The 14,874-nt window shown below is 46.4% G+C and overlaps 1 pseudogene; it reads left to right on the plus strand.

Annotated features, from left to right (window-relative positions):
• Nucleotides 1-1,374: 1,374 nt before the first annotated feature.
• Nucleotides 1,375-1,473, plus strand: LOC132646628 (small nucleolar RNA U13; annotated as a pseudogene).
• The last annotated feature ends 13,401 nt before the right edge of the window (nucleotides 1,474-14,874 follow it).

Raw genomic sequence — 14,874 nt, forward strand, 5'->3', positions numbered from 1 at the left:
GAGCATACACAGAAGAAAACTGAAGAAAGCAATTACTTTCACAAGCCCACCAAGAAACACAATGATAAGATACTTAAGGATAAAGTTTGCCAAGTAAGTAAAGAACTGCGTGGTGGCTGATACTGGTTGTCAACTTGACGGGTTTTAGAATCACCTAATAGGCAAACCACCATGGGAGTGCCAGTGAGGGAATTTATGGACTGAGTTGATTAAAGTGGGAAAGTCAACCCTAAGTGTGTGTGGCTCCATTCCATTGGCTGGAGAAAATGAACTGAGCACCAAAATCTCTTTCTTTCCCTCTCCCTCTCTCTCTCTCTCTCTCTCTCTCTCTCTCTCTCTGTCTCTCTCCTTCCTAACAATCCCTGCTGTTGGCTTGAAGCATTTCCCCTAGATTTTCTTTGAAAAGTTTCATGTCTTACACATAGTCCTATAATCCATTTTCTTTTGAGACCTGCCACCACAACTGTCCCATTACAATCAGCTACACCCTTAAATGGTGGTGAGCCAAAATAAAACCTTTTCTTCTTAAGTTGCTTTGGTTAGGTACTTGGTCACAGCAATGAGGAAAGTAACTAGCACAGAACCCTACAAGAGAGATGTGAAATACTGATGAAAGAAACTAACCAAAAAAAAAAAAGGCATGAGGAATGGGTGATCGTGAATTGGAGGAACTGATATTGATAAAAATGTCATTATGCAAAACAACTCCAAATGCAATCCCCATCAAAATACTGAAGGGACTTCTCAGAGCTGGAAAAGATAATACTAACATTCATATAAATGCACAATAGACTTCAAAAAGCCAAAACAGTGTTGAGCAGAAACAAAGTCTAAAAGAATCATATCATTTGATTTTAAAACATAGAGCAAAGCCCTAAAAGCCAAGACGCTACCAGCATGAACATCAACACATAGATCAATAGAACATGACTGAAACCCTGGAAATAACCCGTGTGTCCACCCCTGACAAATGATCATCAGCACAACTGCCAAAATATGTGTTGGAGGAAAGATGATCTCCTCAATAATAACTGATCGGAAAACTGGATATCCATAAAAACAAAATAGAACCTCAACGCAACTCAAATCTACAATCGTAGCTCCAGGATGTAGGCAAGAGCAGCTGCTTACTGCACTTATCCATTTCTGTGTGTGTGCGTGTGTGTGTGTGTGTGTGTGTGTGTGTGTGTGTGTGTGTGTGTGTAGGTCAGAGGGCAACTGTCAGTTTTCTCCTTCTATCATGTGAGTTCCAGGGATGAAACTCAGGTCATCAGCCCTGGGAGCAAGCACCTTTACCTGCTAAGCTATCTCACCCACCAAAGGAACTGACAAATTCCAAAATCACAGGAAACAAAATCAAAATTGGCAAGTGAGATCCGTTCTTTGGTTTCTAAAGCTTGAATGTTCACACCATTGAGTGGCGTGTGTCTCCCACAAACCTTGTTACCATATAGGATCAGGACCCATCTGATTTAGGAAAAGGTGGGGGGGGGGGGAGGGGTGAAAGGAGAATAAATGCAAAAGAAAAAAAGGAAATGACAAATGGAATTATTTCAAACTGAAAATTGTCTGGTCAGCAAAGGAAACAAAAAAAAATGAGAAGACAGTGTACAGAGTAGGAAAGGAGATGTGCAGTTTTTTCTCTCTGAAAAGGACTGGTGTCCAGAATACACAGGGACTAGAATACTCAACAGCTGAAATAGTAATCCAGGCAAAAATGGGCAAATGACCTGAGTGCACATTCATTAAAATGCTGTGTAGACAGAGTGAAGTATTATTTATAAAACACATTCACATCACTAACCAAGAAAATGAAAACCAAAACCGCACTGAGACACCATCTCAATCTCCAGCTGGAATGGAATGGAAAAGACAAAAATATAAACAGAGAACAAATGCTACCGGCCGTGAGAAAAGTGGAGAACTCGTACATTAATGCAGCTAGTATGGAAAACTGCATGGAGGCTCCTCAGAAACCTAGAAATGAAACTGCCATGTTACCCAGCTGTCTTGCCCCTAGGTCCATCTGCCAAGGAAAGAAAATGCCAGGGAAATACCAGGTCGTAGTCATTACGGCACTGCTCAGGAAACATAAGGAGTCCCCACCAGCGGTCCCTCATGGAGAGATGGATTAGGAAAAGGCAGTGTATCTACACATGGTTAGGAATGATAGCCAGCTCTGGAAAAGAATGAAATGCTGATGTTTGTGGCAACCTAGATGGAGGACATTGTGTTAAACAAAAGAAGCCATGTGCTACATGTTCTCACTCATGCATGGGAGCTTACCAAACTGGTTTCTTAGAAATACAGAGTAGAATCTGGGTTTACTGAGGCTTGGAAAAGGAGGAAGGAGGTGAGACTAGAAAACCTCAGTTAGGTACAGAATCCGTCCTGGAAGCCTGTGGCATTTGGGAACATTGAAGTTCGTGATTATTGTCTATCTCACAGTAGCTACACAAATGGGTTTTAAAGGCTCCCAGCACAAAGAAATGATTGGAGATGAAGTGATAGCTCAGTGGTTGAGAACACTTGCTGTTCTTCCAGAGGACCTGGGTTCAGTTCCCAGCAGTAGCATGGTAACTCATGACCACTTGTAACTCCATTTCCAGGAAATCTGATGCCTTCTTCTGACCTCTGAGAGTACCACACACACAAACACATAAATTACATAACAACAATGAAATGAATAATAAATGTCTGAGTTGATGGACATAATAATTGCTTTCATTTTGATTGTTACACTTCATATGCATACAGCAAAATCTCAATTTGTACCAATAAATATGTACGGCTATTATGCACCAATTGCCAATAACAAGGAAAAACCAAAAATAAAAGAAAATATGTGCCTATCTGAAAGAACACATGTAGTATCCCATCTCCCCATTGTTTGTGAAATAGTTCGGAAAATAATCAATTGGCTACAGACTCCACAAAAACAAATGAACGGAACGTGTGAGCTGAGCCCTAAAGTCCAAATCCTTTCACGTTGTGTCAAGAACAGTCTTCCCAGATGCTGGACTCTCCCCTGTCAAGGAGACTGGCCTGCATCCCACTGCCCCCTAGCTCAGCCTTCCACCCTCCAGATCCAGAAGCCACAGTCAGAGGCCTGAGAACAGACATCATCCTTCACTGGCAACTGGCCACACCTGGCAAGGCATCAGAGACTCCAGAAGGAAGTGAGGGGTGGGGTTCTGGTTCCTTGGGGTGGCACACAGGCTCCTGGGGAAATGGAAAGAAGGGGAATAAGGAAGGCTTCATAGAACAAGATGGAGGCAAGAAAGCTTGGAATGAGCAAGGAGAGACCGGGGCATGAGAAGGAAGAAGGGTGGCTCTGAGCCCTCTTCTCTCCTCTCCCCACTTCCATACCACCCAGGACTGGAACCACATGGGTACCTTCTCAGCAGTAAGTACACAAGCCTGGTCAGTCTCAGAGGAAGACACTGCCTTCAGCCTCTCCGAGAGTGAAGAGTGCTGATGTTGATGATTTTATCAGTCTAGCTGTAGAGACGTTACTCCAACAGAGTCCGCAGCTCCCTTGACATTTTGATCTTCTGTCCATCTCTCTTCTGAATCCAAAGATGGCCAGTGAATTTAGAGATGTTGCCCTTTGTGTAGACCATATGTGCATGACAGCAGCATATAAAGCCTTTCAAAGTTATTTCGTGAACTCAAGGGTTCATAAAACTTTCACAGAAGAAGAGCAAAGGCAAGGATAGAAGGACCTGGAGGTGACAGGATCTCCACAAGAAGACCAACAAAGCCAACTAACCAGGGCCCAGAGGGACTTTCAGAGACTGAAGCACCAGCGAAGGGCCATACATAGACTGGACCTAGGCCCTCTACACAGACGGGCAGCTCAGGCTTCATGTAGATTCCCTAGTAAGGGGAGCAGGGACTATCTCTGATATGGACTCTGCTTTCTGATCACTACCCCCTGGCAGGGCTGCCTAACCAGGCCACGGGGAAGAGGATGAGCTCAGTCCTGATGTAACTTGATGAACTGGGGGGGGGGGGCTCCTCTTTTCTGAGGAATAGAGGAGGAGGGATGGGGGAAGAAAGAGGGAAGGTGGGACCAGGTGGAGAGGAGGGAGGAGGCTAGAGCAGACTTTAAAGTGAATAAATAAATTGCTTAATTTAAATTTTTTAAAGGCAAAATAAAAACACCTATCAGTAACAGTTAATCTGATCATCTCCAGTCTGTTTTCCTACCAACAACATAACTTTATTTTTCTTTATGGCTGAAAGTCTCCGATCGTGTGCATAAGCCACATTTTCTTTACTCATTCCTCTGTTCTGGACACCTAGGTTGGCTCTGTCACGTGGCTGTTGTGGGTTGTGCCACAGTGAACACTGATGTGCACATAGCTGCGATATGTTGACGTGGGGCTCTGAGGGTAGGCATGCAGCAGTGACATAGGTGGGCCATATACACCCACTCTTAGTGATCTGAAGAGCCTCCATACTGATTTTCACACTAACTGAATTCAGTCTCGAAAAGATGAGCGCCGCAAGTTTTCTCTCATTTGTGGATCCTAGATTTTACGTAGCTGCTTTAAACCGTGTGCGTGCACATCACATCAAAGTAGAAAGAACATTGTCTGGGAAACAGAGGGACTGAGGAAAGGGGAGAGGAACAAGAGGGAGGTCGTGGTGAGGGGGTGGCGTGCTCAGCGTACTTCATATACTTTTGTGAAACTACTCTGGCTGTCCGCTGTTGTCAACCTGCCTGGATCTGGAACCGACTAAAATCCAAGCCACTGGGCACTCCTGTGGGGAGTTCTCCTGATCAGATTATTTCAAGCAGGAAGACCTAAAGGAAAGATCCTAAATCAGTGTGGCACCTTCTTCAGAAACCCAGATTAAAAGACATGGAAGCTTTGCTTTTTGCCTGCTTGTGCTCACTCTTGCTGGCAAGCCTATCTATCCTGTTGTTGCTGCCTTCCTCCACCAACATTAGAACCAGCCTCCTCAGCTCCAAAGTAAACTGAAGGCCAGCAGCTCTCCAGGAATCCTCCAGGCTTCAGTGTCAGATTGGGGCTGTGGAGCCATCCAGCCTCGTGCCCTGAGCAACTGCTGATTCTCAGCCTCTCCAGTGTGAGACAGCCATTATTGGGCTACCTGGGCCATACGGTGTAGCCAGTCTAATAAACTTCCTTTTAATGCGTATGTATTCATGTTATCAGCACTGTTCCCTTAGATAACCTGACTAACACACCTTGTATGACCCAGTATAGTAAAATGAAATTTTCAAATGAAGCCAATATCTTAGAAAGTGGGTTCCCTTTCTGCAGCTGTGGTCTTAGGAGTCAACGCACAGACCCCCTGTGAAATCAGCAAACCACTGAAAAACCATTTTGACAACCAGCCAAGCTGGTTATAATGAACCTAATCCCAACCAGAAAATTCTGTAATGAACAAGGCTGGAGAGATGGCTCCATGATCAAGAGCAAGGTTGCTCTTGCAGAGGTCTGGGGTTCAGTTCCCAGCACCTGCAATGTCCTTAACTCCAGTTCTGAGGGAATCTGACCCTCTTCTGACCTCCACAGGCTAAAGATACTGATCCAGGAAGGTCTGACACAACATTGTAAGAACAGCAGGGCCAGCAGTCTCCAGTCCACCCCCCACCCCAGCCTCATCTCATCCTCTGTATGCTAGAAGCCTGACTCCAGGTAGGCACAGCCAAGGTGGCTGCTGCTTCCCCAGATCCAGCCCAGCTGCGCAGTGGCGAGACACAGCTCATCTCATGCTGGAGGAGCTGAATTCCAGGGGAGGGCAAACGAGACACTGCCTTCTTCTGTGTGCACTCCGCCTGTGTCCAGATGAACAGGATTCGGACCTGGAGACGTGGCTCAGTAGTGACGAGCACTTGCTGCTCTTGCCGAGGAGCTGCGTTTCTTTCCCAGTACCCATGTTGGGTGGTTTATAACTCCAACTCCAGGGCATCCAACCCTTTCTTCCTCCCTCCAGACACACACATGGTGCGCATATATCGTGCATTTAAAACATACACTTAAAATAAAAATGGATAAAAAAAAATGGTTCAACCAGTAAAAGTGCTTACTGCCAAACCTGACAACCTGGGTTCAGTCCCTGGGACTTTGTGTGTGTGTGTGTGTGTGTGAGAGAGAGAGAGAGAGAGAGAGAGAGAGAGAGAGAGAGAGAGAGAGTAATAAAGAAGAGGTAGTGAATCTGAGAGGGAGTAGTAACAGCACAACTCTTAAACCTAAAAATATTTCACTTTTCTATTGCTTTGAAAAGACACCATGGCCAAGGCAACTCTTATTTTGAAAAAGTGTTTAATTGGGGGCTTGCTGACAATTTCAGAGGTTTGGTCTATTATCATCATGGTGCTGGAGAAGTAACTGAGAACTCATCCACAGACCAAGAGAGAGACAAAGATGCTGGACCCAGTTTGGGCTTTTGCAACCTCAAAGACCACCTCCAGCTACACATTTCCTCTTCTGACAAGGCCACACCTACTCAAAGGAGGCCATACTTGCTAATCCTCCTCAAACAGTGGCACTCCCTGATGACTAAGCATTCAAACATATGAGCCTATGAGAGCCACTCTAATTCAAACCACCGCATAATCCAACCACACACGTCCTAAAGAAGAAATGCAACAGCATCTCTGTACCCTGAGGATGACTCAGCTCATCGTTGCCACAGTGTGTCACAGATTATGACCTGCCCCTGCAGATTTGATGCGCTGCTGTCGTCCCTGACACACACCCCCTGCCAAACACACACACACACACACACACACACACACACACACACACACACACGGGCCTCACTGATTGTAACAAATGACTGCCGGGCGTTTACGTACCAGCATCATATCAGGCCTCCTTGATTTGGGAGCCCAATGCCGACCTAGCGAGATGTCAGATGGCATAATTAGGGAAGACGGAGCTTACAGATGCGATGAGGTGGGCGGATTATGAAATCTCAGTAATTTGTCTAGTAATGGTCACCTAAAGAAAAGAGAAATGACCAGGATGCAGGGCCGTGCACGGCAGGGTACTGCCGAAACATGGAAGATTCCAAGAGTGGAATTCTAAGACCCAAGATAGGCAAACCCTAAGAAGCGGTAAAGAAAACAAGACAGAAAATGGTCATCCGTGTGTGACCTGGGACCTGGTGGAAATGTCTCCTCCACCCACAAGCTACCAGGCATGGCCAGCAGGCTTGGTACCTTCCAGTGCTTACAGAGAAGTATTTAATGAGGACTTTCTGTTTGTCTGGGATTCTTGTGAGATGTTTAGAGGCATCTTGGTAATTTTACAACTTATGTTCACATATTTGAGGTCAGTCATTTATTAAATGCACACACAGGTACTTGGAAGGTCCTTAGTTGGTTGGTATGTTAATGAAACAGATGTCATGTAGCATGAATGAAGTTTCAGGCAGAACTGCCCCCACTAAGAAACTCCAGAAGGTATGAAGTTTGACACACATCATTACATTTACAAGGGGAGAGGAATCGTCTCCTGAGAAGAGGCAGGGTGGAGAAGGTTTCTGGGGCATGGAAGGACAAGTTGGAAAAAAAAAAAAACTGGTTTCATTTCTCTCTCAAGGAAGAACAAGGTGCTCCTCCACCCTGCCACCAACTTTAAATGGCCCTTGGCAACGCCTCAAAGCCAGGTTCTTCCTGGAGCAGGAAAAGGACAGGTATTTTAAAAGGTCAAAGGGCAAGGGAAATGGAGAGCTGGCGGCATGGAGTGAGGCAGAAGTGGTGCTTGAAAGCCAGCCTGACTTTCAGATCTAATGGCCGTAAGGCTCAGCCCACACACATAAACATTTAAAAACAAATATTCTTAAAAGTAAACTCTTTAATTAAATTATCACACTGTATGTGGATACTCGATTCCTTTAATTTGTCCTCAACCCTTTTCTCTTCAGAAGGAATCAGGAGAAGGGATAGAGCTCTAGGACTCACGACCCCTTCCCAGAGCCTTCGTGGTGTCATGGATGTAAGCCAAATCCTTTGGCTTCTTGTGCCCAAGTTCACCCTCAGGGAGAACCTGACCCGCCCACCCCCTGCACAAGGTCATCACACAGTTACCCAGGCCTCATCCTGACAGGCTGTTTGGGTAGGTAGCCCCAAATCATGTGCCTTCAAGGTGGTCATCCACCTACTTGCTGATGGAGTCTCATGATTCTCCAATTCCAAAATGGAGTCTCCCTGAAAACACTTCCCAGGATCCTTTTCCTGATTCTTTCAATCTAGTTTAGTCAAAAGGAGGCTCTGGTAGGTGACAGAGGTAGGTGATCCAAACACCAGGTTCCCCTCTCCTGTATCCTGCTCACAGCATCTCTGGTTGTCCATCCTCACCTCTCTGCTTCCTCTGGCTATAGAACAAATGCACGGGGTCAGATGGCCTCTTTCCTTGCATGGCACAATGTGTTCCTGAGAAATACTGAATACAGTACCTTGTATGTCCACAAAGGTATGTGTGTAACAGGCCTCCAGAACCTCAAAGATGAGGAGCAGAAAAGATAGGTCTCAAAACCAATGTTTTTCATGCAATCATAATATAGGGGAGGGTCTTGTGAGGCCCAGTCCCAAACAGGGGAGCTTATGGCATTAGAGGGATGATGGGGAGAGGTCATTGTCTTCAGTGGCGAATTACTCATATTCCAGTGCGCAGTGTCAAACCCATGCTCACATGAGTTGTCTGGCTAAACCTGATGTGTTTATATATAAACAACAAAAAAAGAAACAAAAAAACGTGAACGTGGAAAACATCTTGATGAGAGGAGAAAGAAGAAATTGGTGGGTGGGAAGAAGATAAGGGGAGAGTATAAATGTGACCAGAATGCATTCCGTACACCCTTGAAATTGTCAAGAATAAACTAATCTCAAAAAAATCAAGTGGAATCAAGGGTTTTGCTTTTCCCTCTTTGGCTATCTTAAGGGCAAGGTGGGTCACCAGCGGCTCTGATGGAGTTATCTATAGAAGTGCAGTCAGGGTTCTCACTCTGGCCACCTCTGCTCAAACCTCCATGGGCTGACCTGGGAACACAGGTCGAACTTCAGTGAGTGGTGCTTCCATGATTGCAAGAAGGACATGTATGTCCTTAAAATGGACTGAGCGACCTTCCTTCAATGGATTATTCCAGACCATCTCCCCCAGTGAAAGAGGCCATGCTAGTCTTTGTACATTAAATATAAAGAGTAGAAACTTCAAAAAAAAAACGATTAAGGATTCGATTCTGACTCCAAGCCGCCATCGCCCTGCACACCACAGCCCTGCACACCACAGCCCTGCACACCACAGCCTGAACACTACAACCTTGGCCCCAACACCCATAAATGCTATTGGACGCTGGCCAGATCCAGCCTGGGCCCTCAGGATGTTCTACAGTGACCCCAACCTATGTGCCAACCCCCCCTGGTGCAGTCCACAGGCAACTGTGGAGAGCTTAAAAAGCACACTCTTCTCTTCCAGCCCTTCCGCCCCTCTTGTCTACATCCCTGGCACTTGCTTACAATCAATTCCAAGGACTGGCAGAGGAGGTTAATCCCTAGCTGCATTTCTGCCTAGGTTTACAATGTAGTTACTATAGAAACCAGGCGCCTCGGCACATGGGGAGCCACCTTTGGAAATTCCTGGCAAGAACCCCGTAATCCTGTTACGATGCACTGGGTGAAACGGTGCTTCATCATGGAGGGGTGCGGCGATGGGTGGGGCAAGTAAGAGAGCGCCAGCTCTCACTGGCACAGGCTGTTCTCAGTGGGTTCTGTTATCTGCGTCCTGTAATAAAACCATCACACAAGCACACACAAGGATGCAGGCAGTCCATCAAAGCCCAGCCTCCCAGCCAGCTTGCTACACATTCCCAAAAAGCTAAGAGACATGTTGAGACAAACTTAATAAAGATAAACACAAAGACTGAAGATTCCCCAGGGAAGAACTCCCGGGGTCAGCCCTTCCTGTCTATGCCTCCACTTCAGACCTCCACAGACACGGTACCCTTGAATGGCTCCCACTGAGTATTGTGTGTCATTCCAGTCCACCAAAACGTCCAGCCTGGAAGATGAGAGCGAGGCTGTGTCGGGGTAAACCCTGACTGCGGTCTAAGGGGGTGAGTCAGTGGCGTGCACCTGTTCGGGGAAGCGGTTTACCTGCACAGAGGTGGTTGAGGAGTTAAGCATACTGTCCCCGGGAGCTCCAGCTTAGGCTTTCTGAAGCCAGCGCTCAAACAGAGCTCTAAGGATTCTCGTGTTGGTGCTCAGTACGTCAGAGTCCAGAGGTGACCTCCTGAGAGGTGACTGGATCATGAGGGTTCCGACCTCACCTATAAGTTAACGCATTCGTGGATCCATACCTGAGCAGCTCAGTCGTTAGGTGGTGACGTCTGGTTGGAGGAAGTGGCCACTGAGGAAGTGCTTTTGAAGGCTACACTTTGTCCCTAGCACCCTGTTCTTGTATCCCTTCTGATTACGTCCTCGATGAGGTGAGCTCTGCTCAACCACAGCCTTCACCCCAGTGCTCTCTCACCTTGGGCCCAGATCAATAGAGCCAAGTGACTGTGTCTCTGAAACCTTGAGCTAAAGAGCACCTTTTCTGCTTCTTGTAGATTATTTCTCTCAAGTATTTTGTCATAGTGACAGAAAGATGAATGACACAGAGTGTTCAGCATTCCCATCCCTTTGCCCACAAAATATCACAGCTCGCCCCTGCCACTGGTGATAAGTATAAGGACTTTAAAAGATGGTCATCAACTCCTAAAGCCTTCCTGAGGGATGTCAGGCCAGAAGGGTTTCAGATTTTAGATTTTTTTTTTCCTTTTTGAAATATTCACAGATACATAATGAGACACTTTGAAAATGGGACCTAGCTCTAAACACAAAATTTCCTTTTGTTTCATACACATACTGTACAGTTGGTCACCATCTTTATTGTCATTGTCTTCTTCTTCTTCTTCTTCTTCTTCTTCTTCTTCTTCTTCTTCTTCTTCTTTTAGTTTTTTTTTTATTTCAGTTTATTCACCTTACATCCCAAGGGTGCCCCTTCCTCCTCTCCTCCCGGTGCTCCCCTTCCCCCCTTCCTCCTTCCTTCTCCCCTACCCCCCTGAAAAAGGGAGCCTCCCCATCAACCCTCCCCAGCACATCAAGTGACATCAGGACTGAGCATATTGTCATCCCCTGAGGCCACACAGGCAGCCCTGCCAGGAGGAAGTGATCCAAAAGCACGCAATTGAGTCCATGTTATATACACCCCACCCGGGCTCCACTCACCAGGTGCCCATGTGAAGACCAAGCCTCCCATCGGCCACACGTGTGCAGAGGGCATAGGTCCAGACCATGCATGCTCCTTAGTTGATAGCTCTGTAAGCCCCCATGGGACTGGGATAGTTGTCTCTGTTGGTCTTCTTGTGAGGTTCCTGTCCCCTGCAGGTCCTTCCATCTTTCCCCTAACACTTCTGGAGGAACCCCGGAGCTCCATCCCCTGCTTGGCTTGAAGTCCTAGCATCTGTCTCTATCTGCTACTGGCTGGAGCCTCTCAGATGACAGTCAAGTTAGGCTCCTGTCTGCAAGCACAGCAGAGCATCATTATAGTGTCAGGGGCTGGCTCTCTGCCATGGGGTGGGTCTCAGGTTGGGCCAATTATTGGTTGGACATTCCCTCCATCTTTGTTCCCTCTTTATCCCTGCACTTCTCATAGGCAGGGTAATTTTTGGATCAAAGGTTTTGTCCGTGGGTTGTTGTTTTCTTACACAGGGTTTCTCTGTGTAGTCTTGACTATCCTAAAACTCACCAGGACAGATGAGACCAGGATGACCTCAAACTTGCAGATCTCCCTGCCTTTGCCTCCCAAGTTCTGGAACTAAAGGCATGCACCACCACGCCCAGCTTGTACACTTAGTGGCATTGTGCAATTTTTTTCATAACTCTGTGTGAAACAGTTCCATGAACACTGACACCTTCAGACTTCAGGTGTGGAATTTAATTTGCCGCTTGAGATACCATATCAATGTTTATTGGTCATTCCGTGGCCATAATAAATGATTGGTGTGTTACTGGATTGGCAGAAAACCAATGAAGCAGATGTTATCATGGAAGAATTGATATCTACCCTGTGGCAATTTAATGAGATCAAGTATTTAAGTAGTGGTGTTGCTTTTCAAACTGCAATTGAGCTAGATTTCATGAAAGGCGTGGTAGGAGGTGGGAAGAAATGGGGTAGGTAGCTCAAGAAGCAAGTTGAAAATGTGGAGACAACTTTCAGAAAGGTCATAGGCAATGGGAAAGTCAAGAATGAACTGGAAGGCACTGTCCCTGATGTGGGAACTTTGAGGTAAATAAAATCAGGCTTCCAGGAAGCAGAGAACAGGGCACAGCAATGGGGAAAGGGCAGAGCCAAATTTTAAAACATAAAAGGAAACAAATTGCAGAGTCTGGGGATGGTGTCTTTTAAGTCATTGTATCCAGTGAGAGCACGGAAAAAAGGAGTGCACCTCCTCTGTGATGTTCTGGTCTTGGGAACACATGCATGACTCACTTTCCTTTCAGGTCAAGGGTGACCATGGAGATATCATCACCTCCAGCCATGACAAGCCTCCAGCCTTTGTATAGTTGAGGCCCATCTTTGAAGACGAGGAATCTGAGGCTCAGGGAAGATGCAAAACTTGACTGAAGCAAGATGAGAAGGTACCTGTAGCCATCCTTGCAGTCATGAAAGCAGCACTAAAGAGCTGCTTGAAATTTCCCTTTGACTATCAAACTATTGAAACAATGGACCCAAGAAATTAGAATGTCCCAGAAGTCTCATGCTAGGAGGAAGAAAAAATCGAATACTGGTGCCAGCCAGAGGTGGACCTGTCTCCCAGAAAGAGGTTTCCCGCAGTTCCTGACAACTGTAGGCATAAGGTTGTTGTGTAATTCAATGCTGATTTCTTTTCCCTTTGCATATCTGGTTGCGGTCCTTGTTCTGAGAGTCTACTGTCTCCATGTTGTGTAAACGCTGCTCCCCAATTGTCCCTTGATATGCCAATAAAGTAGCTTACAGCCAGTCACTGAGCAGGGTAGAAAATAGGGCCGGACTTCCTGCCAGCGGGGGGAGGGGGGAGGAGGGAGGAGTGAGAGGAGGAAGAAGGGGAGACTTGTCAAACCACCTTGCAGAAGCCAGGACAACGAAGGGTCAGTGATGGACAGGACCACACCTTCACCAAGTGCTTAGCTACGCACACCTTTTGCCTTCTGTTTAAGCTTAAGCCTCATATCGGAATATAACTTGACGTCTCTATTCCCCTTCCCCATATGGCCACACTGACTAAATATCCTTCCTCTGCTTGTCACTACAATTATCTCCTTATTGACCTATGAAGGATGAATGATCGATCCTCACTTGTTATGACTACAGGGCCCTGGCTCTGACCCTGGCAACTCTGGGCAAGACCCAGGTGACCTGACTCCTTCAAACGCCCATTGCCTCCACCAGCTGCTGTCAACATCAGGAGTTCCAGAGAAGGGTCTGGCGCGACCTTTGCCCCTGATCCACTTCCCAGTTGTGAGAGAGATATCATACTCTCTGGTCCAAGCAAAGGCTGAAAGAGTGGAGCCATGAGTCCAGAGGGTCATCCGTCCTTTCTGGGGCGTCTTGTGCAGTCCTGCCTCTCTGATATCAAAACTGATCTAATGACCTGCTTTGGCCAATGAAATCTTAGCAGAAGTTACATCACAGTTTATAAAAGGGCTAGTGACAGACCCCCATGCTGTTGTTGTGATGGGATCACAACTTGTTCTCCAAATCAGGTCCAGCCGCCTGTCCTTAATAAGTGAATTAAAAGAGCCGCATTAGAAGTGGATAGCAGAAAGAGGAAATGTATTCAGTGTGGCCATATTGGAAAGAGGGACAGGAGACTTAGTGAACCCCCCAAGTCTGCCTTCTTAGGTCCTGAGGTAAAATTAAAGTTAAGTAGAGAGCCAAGGATAGCAGTCTCTGTTGTACACCTAAACGGTCCCAAACAAGGTGTGGGTCTGCCCACGACTGACCCGTCACCCTCTGGGGATCGGTCTTATCCTGTAAGCTTGGCAGACGTGTGGTTAGAACTGGGTGACATATCCTTCCAGGAGATGAGTTCCCACGCTGGCTGGCACCTTCTGTGTCACCCGGCTTGAAGCTCCTGGGGTGATCAGCCTTACTTCTTTTGAAGTTGTTTCCATCATCTTGTAGATCGAAGAACGCAAGCGTCTCTTTAGGATATATGCATTTCTGCCAAGCCTGCTACAAAGCTCTTCTTTTTCTCCCCTGTGGCAATCAACAATTCTTTCTTGTTGTTGTTGTTGTTGTTTTGGGGTTGTTTGGTTGTTTGTTTTTTGAGACTGGGGTTTCTCTGTGTAGCTCTGGCTGTCCTGGAACTCACTCTGTAAACCAGGCTGTCCGCAAACTCAGGGATCTGCCTGCCTATTCCTCCTGAGAGCTGGGATTAAAGGTGTGCCACCACACCCAGCCTTCACAGTTCTTTATGCAGAATATTTCTTCCCTTCTTCCTTCTTTCCTTCCTCCTTCCAGAGCTTCTCTCTCTCTCTCTTTATTTGATTGATGTTTTCAAACAGGATCTTACTATACTGACTGACCTGGAATTCACCGTGTAAACCAGGCTGGCCTTAACTTGCAAAAAATCCTCCTGCCTCTGACTTTCGTGTGCCAGGATTAGAGGCATACGTCACTGTTCCCAGTCTAAAGTCATTTCCCTTAGTTTAGGTTGCGACGGCATGGAAGAGAAATGCAACTTGTTCAGACAACACATGCACGAAATGAGTCTTTGACACGGTAGCTTCCGTACCCTGGGATGACTTATTACAGCAGCTTCACATAACCTATGCTGACTGATAAACAGGATAATATGGCTATTGCC

This window comes from Meriones unguiculatus, chromosome 11 (genome assembly GCF_030254825.1).
Source record: "Meriones unguiculatus strain TT.TT164.6M chromosome 11, Bangor_MerUng_6.1, whole genome shotgun sequence".
In the NCBI taxonomy this organism is placed as follows: Eukaryota; Metazoa; Chordata; class Mammalia; order Rodentia; family Muridae; genus Meriones; species Meriones unguiculatus.